Source organism: Nicotiana attenuata, unplaced genomic scaffold (assembly GCF_001879085.1).
Source record: "Nicotiana attenuata strain UT unplaced genomic scaffold, NIATTr2, whole genome shotgun sequence".
Classification (NCBI taxonomy): Eukaryota; Viridiplantae; Streptophyta; class Magnoliopsida; order Solanales; family Solanaceae; genus Nicotiana; species Nicotiana attenuata.
Window position 1 is genome coordinate 411,375 of NW_017670778.1, and position 20,763 is coordinate 432,137.

The 20,763-nt window shown below is 41.1% G+C and overlaps 1 long non-coding RNA gene across 1 annotated transcript; it reads right to left on the reverse strand.

Annotated features, from left to right (window-relative positions):
- Nucleotides 1–10,486: 10,486 nt before the first annotated feature.
- Nucleotides 10,487–12,110, reverse strand: LOC109243241. The gene is made up of 3 exons (XR_002070523.1): nt 12,027–12,110; nt 11,272–11,389; nt 10,487–10,597 (listed from the first exon to the last, which is right to left on the reverse strand). It is a non-coding gene; the product is annotated as an uncharacterized LOC109243241 (long non-coding RNA).
- Nucleotides 12,111–20,763: the final 8,653 nt, after the last annotated feature.

Below are 20,763 nucleotides of genomic sequence, written 5' to 3' on the forward strand. Positions count from 1 at the left end.
CTCAAAGTGTTCCTACAAAACCCTCTATCACGTTTGTTTTCTCTTATTCGACCAAATTGATCATTATTCACATAGAATACAAGTAGAAATTAAAACCCTAGTTCTTCAGTTCTTCCAAAATCTTAAACCCTCAACAATATCCAAGCCAATCTACTTCTAGCATTCTTGAAACAAACACCACACCTGTCACCAATACACCTCCTTCCACACCCACTCATGTCGAGTCTGTCCAAGATCAATCTCCATCCCAAAATGCCCAAAAGCCTCCACTGGTTTGGTGGACTACTCCGCGGAAATTTAGCAGTGGGCCGAACAGGTGAAGGAGGATGCCACCGAATAATTAAATGTGCTTGTTGTTATGGAGTCGGTGATTCAGGGGAAAGAAGAGGTACAAGAAAAAGAGAGTGAGGTAGTGGAAACTATACCTTGGGTAGAAGTAGAGGTATTAGGTGAGCAGATAGAATAAAGGGAGAGTTAGCGAGGCATTGATGATGTGGGTGGGAATATTATAGAAACCATGGCAAACCTTAGGGAAGAATTGATGGAGGAGAGTGATAGTGTTGAAGTAGAAGCACCAAAAGCCCTTGAAAAACAACCAGGTTCATCTATTGTTGTTGAGGGACATGTGTCTGGAGTAAGGGTTGCTGAAGAAATTGCTGAGAGAGACACTAATCATGTTCAAGAACATGGTTCTTTGAACGTTGATCAAGAAAATTTTGAATCTTTTGACTGGACTAATATAGAGGAAGAAGTGAGAAAAAAAAAAGTAGTGTCAGTAGTGATGACGAGGCACTAGCAAATTTGATTGCTAGAAAGAGGGAAGAGAAATAAAATGAGGCGAAAAACACCTTTGGCAAAGTGAAAGTTGTAGCAAAGAAGGCAGTGTTGCCTTAAGGGTATGTTACTCTTGGGGGTAAAACTCAAAATACAAGAGAGAAGAGTAAGGATGCACTTGAAAAAGCCTTGGAAGAAACTAGAAAAAAGAAGAAAGGAAGACAAGAGTTCAGGTTGGTAGATGATAATGTAGAGGAAGTCGATATTTGTGAGTGAGGGACATGATGTAGAAGAAAAAAAAGGAGAAAATGAGGAGGAGGATGTCCGTATTAAAGGATGAATCCTCTTCAGCCACACCTAAGAAGAGATCTTCCAGAAAAATGAAGCCAACAGTTTATGAGTCAGAGGTGAAGGGAACCAGTTCCAAACATAGGAAGAAGACTCAAAGGAAAATTGCCATTATGGACAGAAAGGAGTGGTTTCCAGGGCTGATGGATATGATGGGTCCTCGTTCAGTTTTATGGGTCATCACCTCCGGGGGTATACTTGTCATATCTGATGCAACCAAGCAAAGCAATTTGTGTTAGCTTTTAAAAACTCAACTAACTTACCTTACATTTCTGTGCTCAGATTTACACCGATGTAAACATTTCTATCCAGCCAGTGTTTGAATAGCACCACTGCTTCGAGTTCTTTGGTAGTTGTTTTAATATTTTCATTTCTGGCTCTTGAATAACATCGGGTCTCGAATCAATGTCAGCTTGTGTTGGAATGCCTTCGGTTGAGGTTTTTATTGCAACATCCTTAACTGAACTCTATAACTGCTATTTCTTGCCTTCCACCTCGTTTACCATGATGGTAGCAACTACTAAATTGATACTCCTTGAAGCTTGTTGAATTCCACGGAATAAAAGAATCCCCCACTGTGAACGAAATTTGATAACTTGATGCAATATGGACGGTAAAACATCCATATCGTGAATCCAGGGTCTTCCCAGGATTATATTATAAGCCATGTCTGCATCTATCACTTGAAACTTTGTATCCTTTATAACTCGTTCTGTTATAAGCCATGTCTGCATCTATCACTTGAAACTTTGTATCCTTTATAACTCCTTCTGCAAACGTAGCTAGCACTATTTCTCCTTTCGTGACAACACTTGAATTATCAAACCCGGACAGAGTCCGTGCCTTTGGTATCACCTTGTCATTATCTTGCATCTCATCCAGCACTCTTTGTAAAATGATATTCACGGAGCTACCCGGGTCAGTCAGAACTCATTTTACGTTAGTATCGTGTACAAGTAAGGATATTACCAGTGAATCATTGTGAGGAATCATCAAGTCATCCGCGTCCTCATCATCAAATGTTATATTGTCTCCTTCCAAGGCATGACGTATTCGTTCCTATGAATGATTGTGATTTTTGACGTCTTTTTTGCTGTCGTATAAGTCACACCATTGACCTTATCTGCCCTGGTTATTACATTGCCTGTTCTTTTTGGAGATTGGGGTTTTGGGGGTTCTTGCCTATTCTTCATATATGATTGCCTACCTTTCTCGCTGAACAGGTCAGTTAAATAACGTTGCTTCAACAATTGCTCAACCTCTCCTTGTAGTAACCTGCAATCTGCTGTTCTATGACCGTGATTATTGTGAAATTCAAACCAGTGATCTGGATTTCTTTTGGTCGGTTCTGACCTCATTTCTTTAGGCCACCATACCTTATCTCCTATACTTCTTAAAACATTCACCAACTCGGAGGTACTGACATTAAAATTGTAGTCTCCGATTCTCGCATGTGTGCTAGAATTTTCTCCTCGCGCATCCCGTTCCTTTCTGAATCTAGATGAGGAACCTGCATCTTTTTGCCTTGACCTCGATTCATATCGTAAGTTTTCTTATTTGGACCGAGAATCTCGACCTGCAGGACCCATATAATGCTCATACATATTTTTCCCGATACTTTTTTCTGATTCTGAGCGTCTTGACCCTGCTCTTTCATCAACCCTTGGCTGTGAAATTGTGTCTTCCTCTATCCGCAACTTCGTGTTTTATCTATTATATAAGTCGTTCCAAGTTGTTACTGGAAATTCTCGCAAACTTTCCTTCACTCTCCTCGTGGCTTCTAAACTTTTCTCGTTGAGGTTGCTTGCAAACGCCATGGCTGCCCAATTGTCAGGTACTCGTGGTAACATCATTCTCTCCCGTTGGAATCTATCCACAAACTCTCTGAGTAGCTATGTGTTTCCTTGTTTTACTTTAAAGATGTCTTCCATCCTTTTTTCAACTTTTTGAGCCCCCGAATGTGCTTTTATAAATGAATCTGCAAGCTCGGCAAAAGAATCAATAGAGTTTTCAGGTAAGAGAGAATACCACGTTAATGCTCCTTTCGTTTGTTTCACAAAAATTTTTAACCAAAACTGATTCGATTTCTTTCTTGGTTAAATTGTTGCCTTTCACGCTAGTTGTAAACGTGGTTACGTGATCTCCCGGGTCAGTTATTCCATCATATTTTAAATTATCAGGCATTTTAAACTTCTTAGGAATCGGCGAAGGTGCTGCACTTGGCTTCCAGGACTGTTGTGAATACTTATCAATATCTACTCATTTAATCACGGGTGGTACGCCAAGTATTTGTTCTATGCGATCATTTTTCTCTTTCAGTTGTTTCTGCAAAGTTAGCACCAAACTTTGTAAATCAGAATTATTTGGTGTACTGACCTTCCATCATGAGATTCACTGGGAGTTCCTCCGCTTCCTGAATTGGCAAGCCCCGAGCGTGGGTTTTCTATGGTTGCGGTATTGTTTGGAGGAGTAGTTGGTGGCACAGTTGGCAATCCCCTAACAAAGGCTTGAAGAGCGTTGTTCACGTGTTCTGCGATTGATTGTTTTAACGTGTCCTGTTCGATAGCCTGCTCGTCCCCTTGATCATTCGTGTGTGATGTTGATCTTTCAGGCGTCCCCTCTCGGGACTGTCGAGGAGATTGTTGTGGTGAAGGGGTGGGTGGAGTTCCTCCCTCTTGTGGATTTAGCTGGTTATTTTCGTTGACAGTTGACATGATTGGTTGTCAGAAAGAGAATTTGGAAAGTGAAAAGATTATCAAATTCCTGGTAACGGAACCAATTTGTTTAACCAAAAAATAGATTTGTCGGTCAAAGTCTAAATTTAGAAGAAAACGGGTTACTGATAACCAAGTTTTACTTCACTTTCGCAATGTTACTTAGGAAAAAGTAACGACAAAGAAAATATATTGAAAAGAATGAAGAATAGAATAAGGCTGAAAACTTCGGTAAAGCAGAAAAGTAAAGAGTATATTTCAATATTACAAATGAAATTTTGTGTCCTTATTCAGGAGTTTACAATCGTAACTATTTCCCCATATAATTTGGGTTCATTATGGGCATTAATTTTATTGATTGCCCAGTACCTCATATAATTGTAACTGGCGTATTTTTTGTTATAAATGCCTTATAACTGTTTCGATTTTCCTTCCTTATTTCCTTCAGATTTGTGTATCTTCCCTTCTTTTGGTTCTGATTCATCCTGTTCCTACCTTTTCCTTAACAACTGTAAGGCTCGGTCCTCTTATTCGTATCGTCCCGTGGGTGTTTTTCCCGCGCCTTTCCTTTCTCAATTAATTCTCTTTTTTAGAATGTCACTTGTCGCTATATCACTGTTCCGCGTGTCATGCTATGTCAGCATTTCAATATTCCACATGTAACGTCATTCCACCACCAATACAGTAGTGTATAAATTAAAATTGAACAATGCCGATGTACAAAAATTAAATTCTTTTAGTTTTGGCAGTATGATTAATGAACAAATTGGTGGGAATATGCAAGTCAATAGTGAAAATGTCAAGGTTAGAATTAATCAGGGTGGCCGACTTTGATTAACAGGATAATTAATCATTATTCCCTGAGAATCACTAAGCTTAGATATTTGTTTAATTGCTTAGTGGATTACCCTTAATTAATGCCAATGTACAACAGCATATTTGACATTCATGAATCAACCACAACCAAAATCTCTTTAAATTGCCCTCATTCTCCGTACTTCTTTTCTTATTCATTGTTATAAACTTATAGTGATAATAAAGTTTCTAAGATTACTTCTAAATTTGGGAAATGCTAGTAATTAACTCATGAGGTTGTGCTTCAGCCTTCAAAATGTTGTTTCGTGAAGTTGACCCCAGTGTTCAAGTTCATGCATGCATGGAATATTGGATATTAACCTGTCCTTGTCGTGCATGTGATGTTCATTGCTACCTAAATTTTGCATGAAGCCAAGTTCAGCCCTATGTGGAACTGCTGCAGTGGTAGCGGCTGCGACAGTGTGCAAAGCTACGTGGATACAAAGGGGTTCAATTGAATCTTTTTTGTTAGAAAATTATATTGTGCAAATAAAACAAAAAAAATAACTTCCTTTAACATAAATAAATTGTTGAATTACTTGGCAAGAAGGATTCTAGCTAGTTTAGTGTAATAACAAAAATGAGTCGAAAATTGCTTTGGGTTACAAGTTCAAATTCTCAAGTTTGGCGTTTTATTTATATTTTTTTTAATCCCATATTAAAATTCTTGACTCCGCTACTACAAAATCATGAATTCTTTAAGTTATAAAATCTCTACAGATCAATTAGCTACTTTTATCCGTTTTTATTTTATTTTATTTTTTCGTTCAAGGCCTTTATCTATTTAATTATGCTTGAAACTTTATTCCTTTCGTTTTTCTCCTTGATATGGATATGACAAGCTGTGATATTTAGGGTTGGACGATTTATGTGCCTATATGCCACTTGTTACCCTGCAAGTTGCAATAGATAAGACATGCGTTACCGAAAGCAAACATTAGTTTCCATTTTTGGCTGAACAATTCGTTCTTAGCGTTGCCTCTTCTTTGTTTGCTGCTCTTAATTTGGAGAATTATCAGTCTTTGAATAGATATCTCAAACTCTTGATTCATTACCATTCAATGAACCTTGAGAGACTCTTTCAATCTTTATCCATTACCTAATATTTTGGGAATTCTCATTAACAACATATTAATCAATCTTCATAACCACGAGTGGTCACCATTACTAGGCGTTATTCTCTCTCTCTTATCCGCCATAAAAAGACCGAATTCAACGGCAGAGTTAAAGGTAAGGAAGAGGTTCAAAAGAATTGCATGATTGCTCTTCGTCAAAAATTATACTGTGTAAATAGGATAACAAAATTTATAAATATAATATTTTTGTGTGCGTAGATTGTTGAACACCCTTAATATAAAGAAAACGTACAACATTTTTGTATTTTGCTTAATCCTTATTGCAATTTCTAGCTCTACCATTGACCAAGTCATAACAAATGGGAAGTTATCAGACTCAAGTATTCCTGTTATCCCAACTTATGTGATACTAAAATTGATTGAGCATGGAGTTTAATTAAGAAGAACAAAAGACTTTGTTGAAACTTGTTGTCTAAAGGAAGTCATGTATTTGTGTAGCTATAAATCATCCAATTAATTATATAAAAATATTATTCCTTAAGGGACAGAGATTAAAAGAAAAAAGTATCACATAAATTAAGGCGGTTGAAATATTATTTTTCTATAAGCTAGTTCACATGACTTTTGTTACATTTCTAGTCCACTTGAAACCTTTGAAACTTACTCTACAACTAAAAGAGACGCGTGAAAATACGGTGAGAAAAGTGAAGAGATTTGCTTGTTCGATGATTATATTAATATCTAATTTTATTAAGACCCTATTAATAGTTCCACACTAACGCTCAGTATAGTGTCAAAGGGTATTTTTCCTACGAACTAAATGGCACCACGTCTATGTTCCCCTCAGTGGCTTCTTGTCGGAACAGATGAAACAGGGCCCAGACTGCCAGCTCAGCAGAAATAATGCAGTCAAATGTTTGGGTTTTAATTAGTTTAGCAAAGGTTGGGTCCTGTTTGACCTTAATTTTGTGAAGTGCCAAACTAAACACAGTTTGATTGGTTCTCCGTCAGCAGTTGCGGCCAGTCAAATTTCGCTTCTCAGATCCGACGTGGCATGTGATAAAAGTTGACAGTTTGCTTCCGTCCTAAACTTCTGCTTTTTTTTCTTTTTTTTTAAATTTAACTGCGCATTTTATCCATCTTTCAATAATAAAGAGCATAGTGATTTGTAATCTTTGATGTTAATATTTTACTTGAAAGGAAAATGAGCTTTGCACGCTCCTCTAAACGCTATGTGCTCCAAGGATTCGGCAGAAGAGAAAAGATTTTGAATTTAGCAAGAAAGTTTTTTATATGATCCAAAAAAATGACAAAAAGAGAACGAAAAATACATCAAATTGTTAGCAGTACACCAATAGTACCAAGTACAGGTAATTTAGTGAATGCAACGAAAAGATCTAAACTAAGCACAATGCTCGTACTGCTGTTAAATTCAATTTTTATACAAAGTTGTTCAATTAATTTGATTAATCAAAGATAAAATAGAACAGGAAATATGCATAAGAGTTTCTTGAATGGAATGGCATTTTTATATATAATTTAAATTAATTTAATATTTTCGAATTATCAAAAGTAATCGCGAGTAGAAACCATAATCTTAGAGAAATGAAGCCCAAAAAGAAACAAAAATAAGTACAGTCAAATTTAGAATGCTAAATCAATACCCTCTTATAAAATCTTCCTCTAATCCGTTGTAGCTAGTGAGCGATCCCATGTTGCGGTAGAGTACAGGACAACTAGAACTAGTGATACATTTGTTAGTTTTTTTTTTTTTTTTTTCTCACAAAACACAAATTTTTAGGGATAATTGTAGGTCGAGTGGCTATCTAAGGAAATTTTGATTCAGCCCGCCTTAAACTACGATGTATATTTACCTTATCACGATCACAAGCAGAGGATCCCTGTGATGAGGATTACATCTGCCCCTACTAGGCTTAAGACAAATTTGAAGTTTGAGTCATGTTTACCCTTAAAACGGATAACAATTGAATTTATACGTGATTTTAAGGATATGTGATATAACTTGGTACAAATTAAGAGAATAGATTAATATTGAGATTGACGGTAAAAGAATAAATGCAAAGTCGAATTGCCTTGGCCCTCGAGTTCAACCGCGCTCGAACCAAAGGTGTACCAACTGAAGTATGAACAAAGTAATAGAGTAACAAGATAATGAAAGCTAGAAAATGACAGTATATTGCTTTATGTTGCGTAAAGATGATGTGTTTTACAAATAATCAATCCTCCTTATATAGCAGGGGAGTCGTGCTCTTGATACAGTTCTATATAAGGTAAGAAATCCCATGATTAGCTAATTAACCGGCCCATCCTTGATACGTGCCGAGATTCCCGCCGAGATCTGCACCCGATCGCGGATATTTTGTCCTTATGTTATTCGGCATGGAAAATTTCCCTCGATCTCGTCTGATATCGATCTTGCCCAGTCTCGGGGTCGAACTTAACAATAACCACGCACCTTGGTTCGGTACAATCCGAGGTCGAACCTTAATCTATCATATTCCAGTCTCGATTAACCACATAAGGGGCGAGCCCGGTTTTGACCGTATACAGATAGTCCCCTCGTTTCTCAGAGAGAAGATGACGAGAAACGATATGAACTTCCAAATCCCCTCCGGATGGGCCATGACATCAGCGACGAACCCGACTATGACATAAGCGACAAAGGGACATCAAAACGTGCCGTCGGTCCATTTACCAACGCATTAAATGCCTGTCAGTTGCTGGTCGGCCACAACTGGTTCTGAACCATCACCAGCAAGCTATAAGTACCCTAGCTTTCCTTCATTCAAACTTTACATTCAAAGATCCTCATATTCTTGTATTTCCTTCAAAAATCCCTTTGCTTTGCAACTCTTACACCTAAATTTCTTGAATCTTTATCAAACCGCATACCATCCTAATTCTCTTTTCTTCTATTCTTCAATGGCGAAAACTTCTAAGACCGTACCGTAAAAGGAGGCCGCCTCTTCATCACGACCCGGCGGCGGCGGGGACCTATCCCGTGGAATTCGTTCCAGGAAGGTGCCCTACCGTTGCCGATTTTAAGGTTGAGAAGACCTCTTCGGTACCGAGCTGATGTGAGCTGGTCTCGAGGTACATATGCACAATTACCGACGATCTCCTCACCAAGGTTAAAGTGGATTGCAACTTGGTCGATAAGCATGTGGTGGTTCCTTCGCCCGAGTCGATCACTACCCACGTGGAGGGTTTTCTAAGTGTTTACACTTACCCCTTCATGTTGGGTCCCTTAGACCCCATCATCATTGCCTTCTGCAAGAGGTACGACATGACTCTCGGCCAGATCCGCCCTTCCTTCTAGAGAACAGTAATCCTTCTCCGATTCTTCGTAGGCAAAATAGAGGGATGTCCTTTTACGCTCGATCACCTTATGCGTCTCTATAGTCCCTGACTCTATCGAGGGGGGCTGATCAAGCTTGCTCGTCGGGCCAGTAAGGCCCCTTCTCGAGCATAGACGAGTCTCGGGACCAAGGTTGGATGGGTCGGTTTGTTCAAATAAGGGCTTTCGACCTGATCCCTGCCGAAGACATGCCATTTCTCGAGACATGCCATTTCCCGAGAAATGGAACATGAAATGTAATTCGCGCTTTGCCTTAAAGGTTCAATCTTGTTGTTTTCCCTCTTATCTCCTTCCTTATCGATGTTTTTATTGTTGCAGATGTGGCCCGAATACCGGAAGTAGTTCTTGAACTCAAGGAATGGGTCAAAGGCCTTGTGTCACAGAGACCGTATTATTGAAGGGTCAATGGGAGGCCAGTAATCATGGTAAGCTTCTTTTCCCAAGATAATAATGTCTAGTTTCCCTCTTTCGCTATTGAATCTTCATCTACTTTTCTCTTGTAGGTCTTCCCAAGGACGTTGCTATGAGGCCTCCATCCGGTGATGAGGATGTGACTCTCGAGTCCCCTGCTCCGAAGCAGGGCGACGACAGGAAGAGAAAAAGGGTCTCGAGTCCCCTGAACTCGGAAAAGAAGAGACCGGCGAGGAGGTCTCACAAGCCCAGGGGAAGTTCCGGCGCTCTACCTTCGGACTCAGTCCACCGACTAAGGGATGAGTCCGAAGAAGAAGAAGAGGAAGATAGATCCAAACTGGTGGCCTATATGTGGACTGGTGTTTTGATGCAAAATCCCTCCGAACCGGAGGAGGTCGATGAGGGAGCTTTGGCCGAAGTTCCCGAACCAGAAGGGATTGAGGCCACTCCGCCCCAAGTTAAAAGGGTCGAGAGAGAGACCGGGGGCGACGCTTCTCGAATGGCAAAAGATGTCCAGAGGGACGAGCTCGGGATGATCGACATTTCCGGATCCCCACAGATTTTTGATGTCATGATTTGCGAGGCCGGCATGATAGACAGCCGTTCTTACGAGGGGCCTCATGTCACGCCCCGAACCTAGGGAGGTGTGGCTGGCACCCGGTGCCGCACTAGCCCGAGCGAACCACTCTACAACTTTTTTTTCCTTTGTAACTATCATGGGCCAACATGGCCACAACTCGTAATGTATAACTATAAGTTAGCAATACTGTATCACTGAACCATTTTTCTTAAAACATGAATACATATGGGCCGTCAAGGCCTCTCACATACTGTACAAAATGAACCTCTGTCTACAAAGCCTCTAAGATTATTTGACATCAAATGGGACAGGGTACTGGCCTACCCATAAGTCTGTAGCACAACTCTGACACGATGACTCATAGACTCGGCTGCACTCCGAATGAGGTGGAGTCTTACTGATCCTTCACTGAATGCTGACCTTGTCTATTATGAGGGCCCGTCATACTGATTGTCTATACCTGCAGGCATGAATGCAGTGTCCCCAACAAAAGGACGTCAGTACGAATAATGTACTGAGTATGTAAGGCAGAATTGAAACATAAGAATAAGTCAACATTAATTAAAGACATATAAGAATCAACCTGAATCTCTGAAATGCTACCTTATCTGCATACTTGTCATACTTACGTATATAATGCTTCTCTTTAAGACTATTTCTATTATCCATATCGTATGATTCATGACTGCCCAACTGATCAGTGGTAACTGCCAGACCAGCCGTAACGCGGTGGTAAATGCATGACTGCCCGAACGGCCGTGGCTCGGTGGTAAATATGTAACTGCCCAACCAGCCATAGCTCGGTGGTAAATGAATATGCGTGACTGCCCAACCGGTGGTAAATAATGATACGTAACTGCCCAACCGGTGGTAACTGCCCGACCGGTCATAGCACGGTGGTAAATGAATGAAGATGCATGTACATGTATCACTATATTATAAACATTAACATCTCTATCGTATACCTCAATAGGGACTAGATACATACTTAGACATGCTTGAATATCACTTTACGGGAATGAATAACATAGACATCCTTAACTGCTAAGAGTAGAACCACTCATGGAATATCATTACGTTTACGTATTGTTACTTGGATCATGCCAAAAGAAGGAAGGATTAGCCTTAACATACCTTATTGTCAACATATTTAGTCCAAAATCGAGCCACGGCTCTGTCATGGGGATCAGTCGAAAGCAATGGATTAGACCACTCTTTTCACATACCAGCTTCCAATACAATACAGACCTTCCTACATAGGTATACTTTTTATATTATCTATAATGATTTAAAGAGTAATCATAACATCCCGCTTCAAAGTATTGTTCATGGGCACAAAAATACTGTTCATATCTAGAAAGAAAGGTTTTCTCATTCTAAACAAAATTATCCAATTACATTAGAAAATAAAGGTACTACAAGACTCACTTCTATACAGCATCAGCTTTTATTTATCAAATCATAAAATGATGCATATTTGTCGATTCACTCCATACAAAACAACTACAATTCCATCTTAATAGCCATGGCCTGCGAAATTATCAAACATGCACTACGGTGGAGGGAACTTATCTGCCTGATATACAAGACCTCACATGGCCTCCTTAGTTTAATACTCTAGTTTGCCTCAAATTTATCCAAACCCAATAACTGAAGTTAGTTCAACTACTACAAAACAACTTTCTATTAATATATATATATATCCTATACTAGAGGTATTAGATCAAGAAAGATCAAAATTAATATGCCTCGCCGTTCTGTGATTTTCCTCATAAGAGTAATAGTAGTAATACATATCGAAAGCAAGGCTATAAATATATACAAATTCCCTCTTTGCCAACACAAAGAAAAGGTTAACAACATCATTTAAAATGGAATCAGTAGTATACCTTTTGCCTAGCAATTGAAAAGATTTCTCCAAATTTCCATCTTGAGTCTTGTTATCAGAATCTAAAAAAAATGAGGAAAACAACTGCGACATAGCTTTTCATATGTCCTAGTAATTTGACACCCGGCTTTATAATGTATCGAGTCATTCTAAAGAACCATATGGGCCTGCCACGTAGTGGTCTTATCTAAATATTTTAGATAATTACCAATTACCCACATAATTAAGAATTGTTTCAAATTACTTAAAAATTTTACTTATTTAAAACACTTTATACATCATACTATCATGGTCATATACCACATAAAATAAATATATACACAATTATTTTATTAAAACATCCATGTAAAAATACATATATTTTCTCAACTTATAATTTTCCTAATCTCATATAAAGAGTAAAAATTTCCGTACGCTTAATTCTTGAAATGGTAAAAAGATAGCGTTCTTTTCTTGTGCGAAAATAATTTAAAGCTTTACAATAAAGAAAAATCTCATAAACTTTCTTATACTATGAATATAATTTACCATATCCGAAAATAGAAATAATGGTAACTATTCAAAATTATACTTATAAAACTTTTACTAAAATACTCCACTTAGAAGAAAATATCACAGTAACATAATATCTAACGGTATCAAGGTTGGTAACTTACGTGGTCTTATACTAACATAGTCACAAATCCTCTATAATCTCATGAATGGTCTTAATCCCTTCAAGCTCATATGAATTACTACGACTTATCCTAATATTAAAGTACGGGATGTAACACCTCAGGAGGCAACTTATATCCACGGCTTCTTGGACAGATTCGAGTCCACTGCTTCAGAATATGTCACCGGGCTTGGTGACTTGCCGGTGCCAAAGAAGGTACCGTCATCGGGTGCTTCTAGGTCTTCATCGAGCCCAAAACTAGTGGATCAATTCCTGACCCCAAGTGTTAACCCCGACCGTAGGCAGTCGATAACTTTTTCTATCCCGGAGGATGCCTGGGTCTTCTCTGCCCCTGTGGGGGTTGCTAGCTACCTTAGATGCCTAGTGACCGAGGAAGACCAGGCCGTGATGAATGCGGTGGGAGCGCCTTGCCTATTTAATGAGGCCCAACATGCTTTGGATCAAGTAACTTCAAGTGCCACTTCGTTATCTATTTTAAACTTAAAGTTGTAAGTAATTCTAACATCTTTCTTCGTGCTTGCAGGCTTCGGTGTTGCATCATGAAGCTTTTCTCCGAATCCGGGAGGAGCACGAGGCTGAGGTTCGGGAACTCACCGAGAAGAGGGATGCTTACAAGCTTCTGAGCGCGAAGCTTCAGGCCGAGTTGGAAGCGGCTCGGAGGAAGCATACCGAGATGGCCGAGCGGTTATTTCGACTACTTCATGATAGTGAAGACGAACTGGAGATCACTACTAATGATCCGATCTTATAGGGCTGTCAGAGGCTTGAATAGATCGGGCACCTTCAGGCACAGGTAGATATAATACAAGCCGAGGCTGAGGAGTCCAAGAAAAATACGGACATTTTAGCCTCGACAAAGGAGGCCGTCCAAGCAGAGCTGGAGTTGGCCGAGTCCCAGCTCCAGGCCACAAGAGAGAAAGCCTCGGTACAGGTCAAGAAAATCGAGGAGCTTCAATCCGAACTGGACTTGGCCATTTCAGATAAGGCAAACTTGGACAACGAACTTGAGGCGGCTAAATCTGAGGTGGCACTGGCCAATACCAAGGTCGATGCCAAAGTGGTCCAATTCATGGCCGACGCCGAGGCCATCCATCCGCAGGCCAAGAGCATGGTGGATCATGCAAGGTGGCAAGCTCGAAGGGAAGCCCTCGAGGAAGCTCATGCTCAAGACTTTGATATATTGGCCGAAATGAAGAATGCCAAATCGGAAGAAGCCAGGTCCTGGAAGCTAGCCTTTCCCGAGGAAGATTTCGAGAGTTAAGCGAGTCCAAAGACGGGGAAGATCCCGAGGACGGAGATGCTGCTTCCGATGAAGACCGGGCTACTTAGGCCTTTATATGCTTTTATATTTTTTTTCTTTCTTTGGCGTCTTTTTGAGGCTGTTTCGGCCATTGTAAATTTTTGTATTAGGCCATTCAGGCCTTTGTAAAAAGAATGTTATATATATAAGGCTTTCTTTCCCTTTTGACTATCAAATTTTTCCTTTTCTTTATTACTTGTGTTCACAAAGGTCGGAATGCCTTAGCATAAAATAACTTAGATTGTGTAAGTTCGAACAAACCTTGCCTTTACCATATTCTGCTTTGAGGCGTCTTGGGTTCGGTGTCACCGGGAACTTTCTCCCAAAGTAAGTAATTCAAAATATAGTTTGTCGAGGGTAGCCTTTAGAACCAATTATGAAAATTTTGAAGGCCTATTTTTTGTAACGGTTCTCAGACATCTCCGAGCCGTGTTAATATGGCCGTGGCCTTTTAATTTCGGGCGTAGACCAGTGGGCTTGCTTCCCCAAGTTATCTAGGCTTGCCTAAGATAACAGTCCCCGAGTGGGTATGGCCGTGGCCTTTAAAATTCGGGGGTTGCCTAATAGGTCTTGTATCCTTGATGTTTAATAGCTCGATCTGTTCGAGTTTGTTTTCGGACGGCAGTTCCCGAGTGAGGGAGTGATCATCCGAATTCTGGTTATAGTCGTCCCTCGAGTTCGTTTCTTTTAGGAGATCAAAAGTACGAAATTCTTTAAGGGATGTAAAGTGAAAACTTTTTAAACATAAGATGAATGCAAGGAAAGTACTTCTCATTATTCTTGTGCTAAATGGTTATACATGCGTACGTGTTTTATGCCAGGGCTCGAGCAATCTACGTGGTCACGGTTTGTTTGACCGTTTGTCCCTTACAATAAATCCAACCTATCAAGACCCTTCCGTTACGAAATAATTTCCTTGCTAAAGAAATTCGATACCCAAGGGTAATGCCCCCAAGTATTCGAGGTTGATTGTAGAGAAACCTTCGGATACTGTAAACACAATCTTCGATACTGATTCATGATCGGCCTTTTATTCTATGTTAGCACGATTCACTGTTGGCTCATTAAAAACCTTGCCGAAAAACCCATTTGGGACAAAACCGCTCTCAGAAAAAAAGAGTGCAATGCGTGTTTTCAGAACTAAAGACTTCGTGTTGCTTCTTGTCGATCATCTGTAAGTGTTAGTCAAAAAATAAAAGGAAATGAAAGGGGTCGTACCTTAGCAGTAATATCATTTTAGGTGAGTTACATTCCAATTGCTCGGTAGTTGTTCCCCGTTCATCATTCCGAGTTTATAGTATCCTTTCCTGAATCTGGTACGGTCCTTCCCAATTCGGACCCAACTTCCCATTGTTCGAGCTTCGAGTGTTCAACTTGACTTTCCTTAGTACTAAGTCCTCGAGATTAAAGTATCGAAGGTTGGCCCTTCGATTATGATACCTTTCGATCCGCTACTTTTGGGCGGCCAATCGGACAAGGGCGGCTTCACGCCTTTCATCCAATAGTTCCAAGCTCGTATTCATGGCCTCGTCATTTGATTCCTTTGTAGCATATCAGAACCTGATACTTTTCTCCTCGACTTCGACCGCTATTAGAGCTTCGGCGCCATAAACCAATGAGAATGGGGTAGCCCCGGTACTGGATTTCGAGGTTGTGCGGTATGCCGAAAGAACTTCGGGAAGAATTTCCTTCTATTTTCCTTTGGCGTCGGTCAACTTTTTATTCAGGTTTTGGATTATGGTTTTGTTGGTCGATTCGGATTGTCCCTTCCCACTTGGGTGATAAGGTGTGGACAATATCCTTTTGATCTTGTGATCCTCGAGAAACTTGTTCACTTTTTGCCGATAAATTGTTTCCCGTTGTCACATACAATTTCGGATGGCATCCCGAACCGACATATGATGTGGTCCCAAATGAAGTCGATGACTTCCTTCTCCCTGACCTTCTCGTATGCCTGGGCTTCAACCCACTAAGAAAAATAGTCAGTCATAAATAAGATAAATTGAGCCTTACCTGGTGCCCATAGAAGAGGGCCAACAATGTCCATTCCCCACTTCTGAATGGCCATGGCGACAAGACCGAATGCAGCGTTTCTCCGGGTTGATGAATCATCGGAGCATGTCTTTGGAATTTATCACACTTTTGTATGAATTCCTTCGCATCTTTTTCCGTATCGACCTAGTAATATCGGGCTCTGATTACCTTTCGAACCAATGATTCGGCGCCTGAGTGGTCCCGCAGGTACCTTCGTGAACTTCCCTCAAAACGTACTTGGTATCTCCCGGTCCTAGACATATTGCTAGTGGGCCATCAAACATTCTTCTGAACAAGGCTCTGTCCTCGGACAAGCTGAATCGAGCTACCTTTGTGTGCAGGGCCCTCGACTCTTTAGGATCTGAGGGTACTTTGCCAGTCTTCAAATATTCTATGTATTTATATATTCCTCTAATCCCAAGTTAGGCTTGTAGAGTTTATTTTGGCGTGACCCATCTCTACTACCGATCTCATGAGCTGTACAACTGCCCACGATTTGAGCTCATCGTCCTTGACCAAAGAGCCTAGGTTTTCAAGTGCATCGGCCTCACTATTATGATCTCGAGGTACGTGCTGCAAAGTCCACTCTTTGAATCGATGTAATGTTACCTGTAGCTTATCCAGGTACCTTTGCATCTGTTCTTTTCTGACTTCGAACGTTCTGTGAACTTGATTTACCACAAGGAGGGAGTCGCACTTAGCTTAGATCACCTCCGCCCCTATGATCTTTGCCAGTTCGGGACCTACAATCATGGCCTCATATTCGGCATCGTTGTTAGTCACTTTACAGTTCAAATGGATTGCCTAACTATATTGCCTGTGGGTGGCTTCAGTATGATGCCAAGTCCGGACCCCTTTACGTTCGATGCACTGTTTGTAAAGAGGGTCCAGATTCCTGAAGACGTCACAGAGTTTATTAATTACTCTTTTTCAACCTCGGGTATTAGGGCCGACGTGAAGTCGGCCACGAAATCTACCAAAATTTAAGATTTAATGGTCATCCGGGGCTGATACGCAATATCGTACCTGCTGATTTCTACGGCCCATTTGGCCAATCGCCTTGAGAGTTCGGCCTTACACATTATATTTCGCAACGGGTAAGTTGTCACAACACATAAAGGGTGGCACTGAAAGTACGGTTTTACTTTCCTAGAGGCACATAGCAAAGCGAGCGCCAGTTTTTCTAAGTGAGGATATCTAGTTTCAGCTCACCCAAGGTCTGGCTAACATAATATATCGGAAATTGCGTACCTTGCTCTTCTCGAACTAGGACTCCACTTACCGCTATCTCCAATACTGCCAAATACAAGTATAGTTGTTCGTCCGCCTTCGGTGTGTGAAGTAGAGGCGGGCTCGATAGGTATCGCTTGAGTTCTTCCAAGGCTCGTTGGCATTTCGGAGTCCATGTGAAGCTGTTTTTCTTCTTCAGCAACGAGAAAAATCGATTACTCTTGTTGGAAGACCTCGAGATGAACCGCCCCAGGGCAGCTATGCCCCCCTTTAGCCTTTGTACGACATTCACGTTGTCTACTGCCGTGATATCCTCGATTGCTTTGATCTTGTCAGGGTTGATCTCGATTCCCCGGTTAGGTACCATGAACCCAAGAAATTTACCCGATCCGACTCCGAACGCGCATTTTTCCGGGTTCAATTTCATATTTTACTTCTTCAATATACTGAAGGCTTCCTCCAAATGTTTTAAATGGTCCTATGCTTGCAGGGACTTAACTAGCATATCATCAATGTAAACTTCCATAGATTTCCCTATTTGTTCTTCGAACATTCGGTTTACTAGGCGTTGGTAAGTGGCTCCAACATTTTTTAGCTCAAATGGCATTACATTATAACAGTATGCACCATATTTAGTGATGAAAGAGGTCTTTTCTTGATCATCCGGGTTCATTCGTATTTGGTTGTACCCGGAATAGGCATCGAGAAAACTGAGGATCTCGTGGTCGGCCGTGGCGTCGATCATGCGATCGATGTTAGGCAAAGGGAAAGAATACTTGGGGTATGCTTTGTTTAAATCCTTGTAATCCACACACATTCCCAGTTTGTTCCCTTTTTAGGGACTACTATTATGTTTGCTAGCCATTCCGGGTATTTGACTTCCCGGATGGACCCTATTTCAAGGAGTTTAGTTACCTCGTCCTTGATGAAAGCATGCTTGATCTCGAACTGTGGTCTCCTTTTCTACTTCACCAAATGGAATTTCGGTTCCAGGCTAAGTTTTGTGAGTGGTGATCTCCGGTGGGATCCCTTTCATGTCGAGGTGGGACCAGGCAAAACAATCCATGTTAGTGATAAGAAATTGAATAAGTTTTTTCCTGAGCTCGGGGGTTAACCCCGTGCCCAGGTATACCTTTTTATCGCGCTGATGCTCGATTGGTGTGACTTGCTTCAGCTCTTCGACTATCAATTTGGTAGCGTCGGAATCATCAGGGACTATGAAGGACCGAGGAACCCCGTAGTCATCGTCTTCATCAGTCCCCTGTTTGTCCTGTTGGGTCAAGGCCGGCATTGGTGATTGCTATTTGGCTTCTTACCTTGTTTTCGAATCTGGCTCCTTTGTTGACGAGAGTGTCGATATAGGAATTACTTCATCGACAACAAACATTTCCTTTGCAGCAGGCTGTTCCCCGTAGATGGTTTTAATTCCCTGTGGTGTCGAGAATTTCAACACCTTGTGAAGTGTCGAGGGCACAACTCTCATGTTGAGGATCCACGGTCTCCCTAACAGAGCGTTATACCCCATGTCCCCTTCGATCACATAAAACTTGGTCTCTTGGATAGTTCCGGCCACGTTTACCGGCAATGTTATTTCTTCCTTAGTGGTTTCACAAGCCATGTTGAACTCGTTTAGCACTCAGACTGCAGGTACGGTTTGGTACTATAGGCCGAGTTGTTCTACGACCCTCGATCGAATGATGTTGGCCGAGCTTCCTGGATCAATTAACACACGTTTAACTCGAGTCTTATTCAGGAGTACCGATATTACTAGTGCATCATTATAGGGCTGCGTAATTCTTTCAGCATCTTCGTCGTTGAAAAATAAAGTTCCTTCTGGCATGTAATCTCTAGTCCGTTTTTCCCTCGTGATCGATACTTTGGTATGCTTAAACATCAGACATTGAGGAATATTGGCCCCTCCGATGATCATATGAATGACGTGTTGAGGTTCCTCTTGCTTGTTTTGTTTATTGGAATCCTTGTTTCTAAAATGATTCTTCGCTCGGTTGCTCAGAAACTCCCGAAGATGCATGTTGTTGAATTATCGGGCTACTTCTTCTCTTAATTGCCGACAATCTTCTTGGATCGGTTTGTAGAGGTTGAGGCCATCTGGTATCTTTGATGCGTGTGATAGCTGATACGACGACGGCTGCGTCAAGATTAAAGTTGTATTTCGATAACCAAGGTGCTTCTTTGGGTCCGATAGGCTTGTCGAAGCCGTTCTTGCTCATGAGCCCTCGAGAGCTCTAACCTCGATCACTTCTCCTTTCATTTTGTACAGGATTACGCCCAGGTCCGCCGCTCCTACGATCTCCACCATATGGCTGGTATCAATCTCAGGCATTCGAAACTTCTTGGGGATCGGTTTGGGAGCCGCGCTCGGGGGAAAGGCTTTTGCACAAACATTTTGGAGTCTAGACCCTTCAGTATCGGTGGTGCCCCCGGGATTTGATTGACCCTGGAGTTGTAAGTTTCTACCTTCTTATCATTTGCCTCGATATTCTTTTCCCCCAGACTCAATTTGTTTTGTCAATTCTTCGAGCATCTCTATGATTGCAGGATTGATCCCCGATTCTTTATCGTTCGATTTCTTTGAAACCGATTTGATCTTGTGTACAACTTTTTGTGATGGTTCGGGCTCGATCCTGCTCGGTGGGTGATTCTAATTTTGGAGCTGGGCTATTGCTGCCTGTTTTTAGAAGATCACTCGCAGGTTGATCCCACCATCTTCGCTGCCATGTGCACTTTGAGCAGTTGATCGAACATCCCCACGAAGTTGCCCTCGGGATCAACTACCAAATTGGCGTTGAGGGCTATATGTGAGGTGACGTCGATCGGATCTACAGCCGGAACTCCATCGAGATCAACCGGGAGTACATCATTTCCTGGTGCTATGTTATCATTCTCGCCGTGGTGGCCAGAAACGTTGTCGACGTGAAGGGGTGCTGACTAAGAGTTCGACATTCTGATCCTGGAATCAAAGATACTTCAAAGAACAAGTGAAAAAAGTGTGTGTTATGAAAGTTTTCACCGAGTAACCACTATTATTCTTAGACCCACGGTGGGCGCCAAACTGTTTACCCTAAAATCGGATAACAATTGAATTTATACGTGATTTTAAGGATACATGATATAACTTGGTATAAATTAAGAGAATAGATTAATGTTGAGATTGACAGTAAAAAAAATGCAAACCACACGAGTCGAATTGCCTTGGCCCTCGAGTTCAACCGCCCTAGAACCAGAGGTGTTCCAACTGATGTATGAACAAGGTAATAGAGTAACAAGATAATGAAAGCTAGCAAATTAAATAACAATATATTGCTTTATGTTGCATAAAGATGATGTATTTTACAAATAATCAGACCCCCTTTATCTAGTAAGGGAGTACTACTCTTGATATAGTTCTATATGAGGTAAGAAATCACGTGATTAGCCAATTAACCGGCCGATCCTTGATACATGCTGAGATTTCGGCCGTGATCTGCACCCGATCGT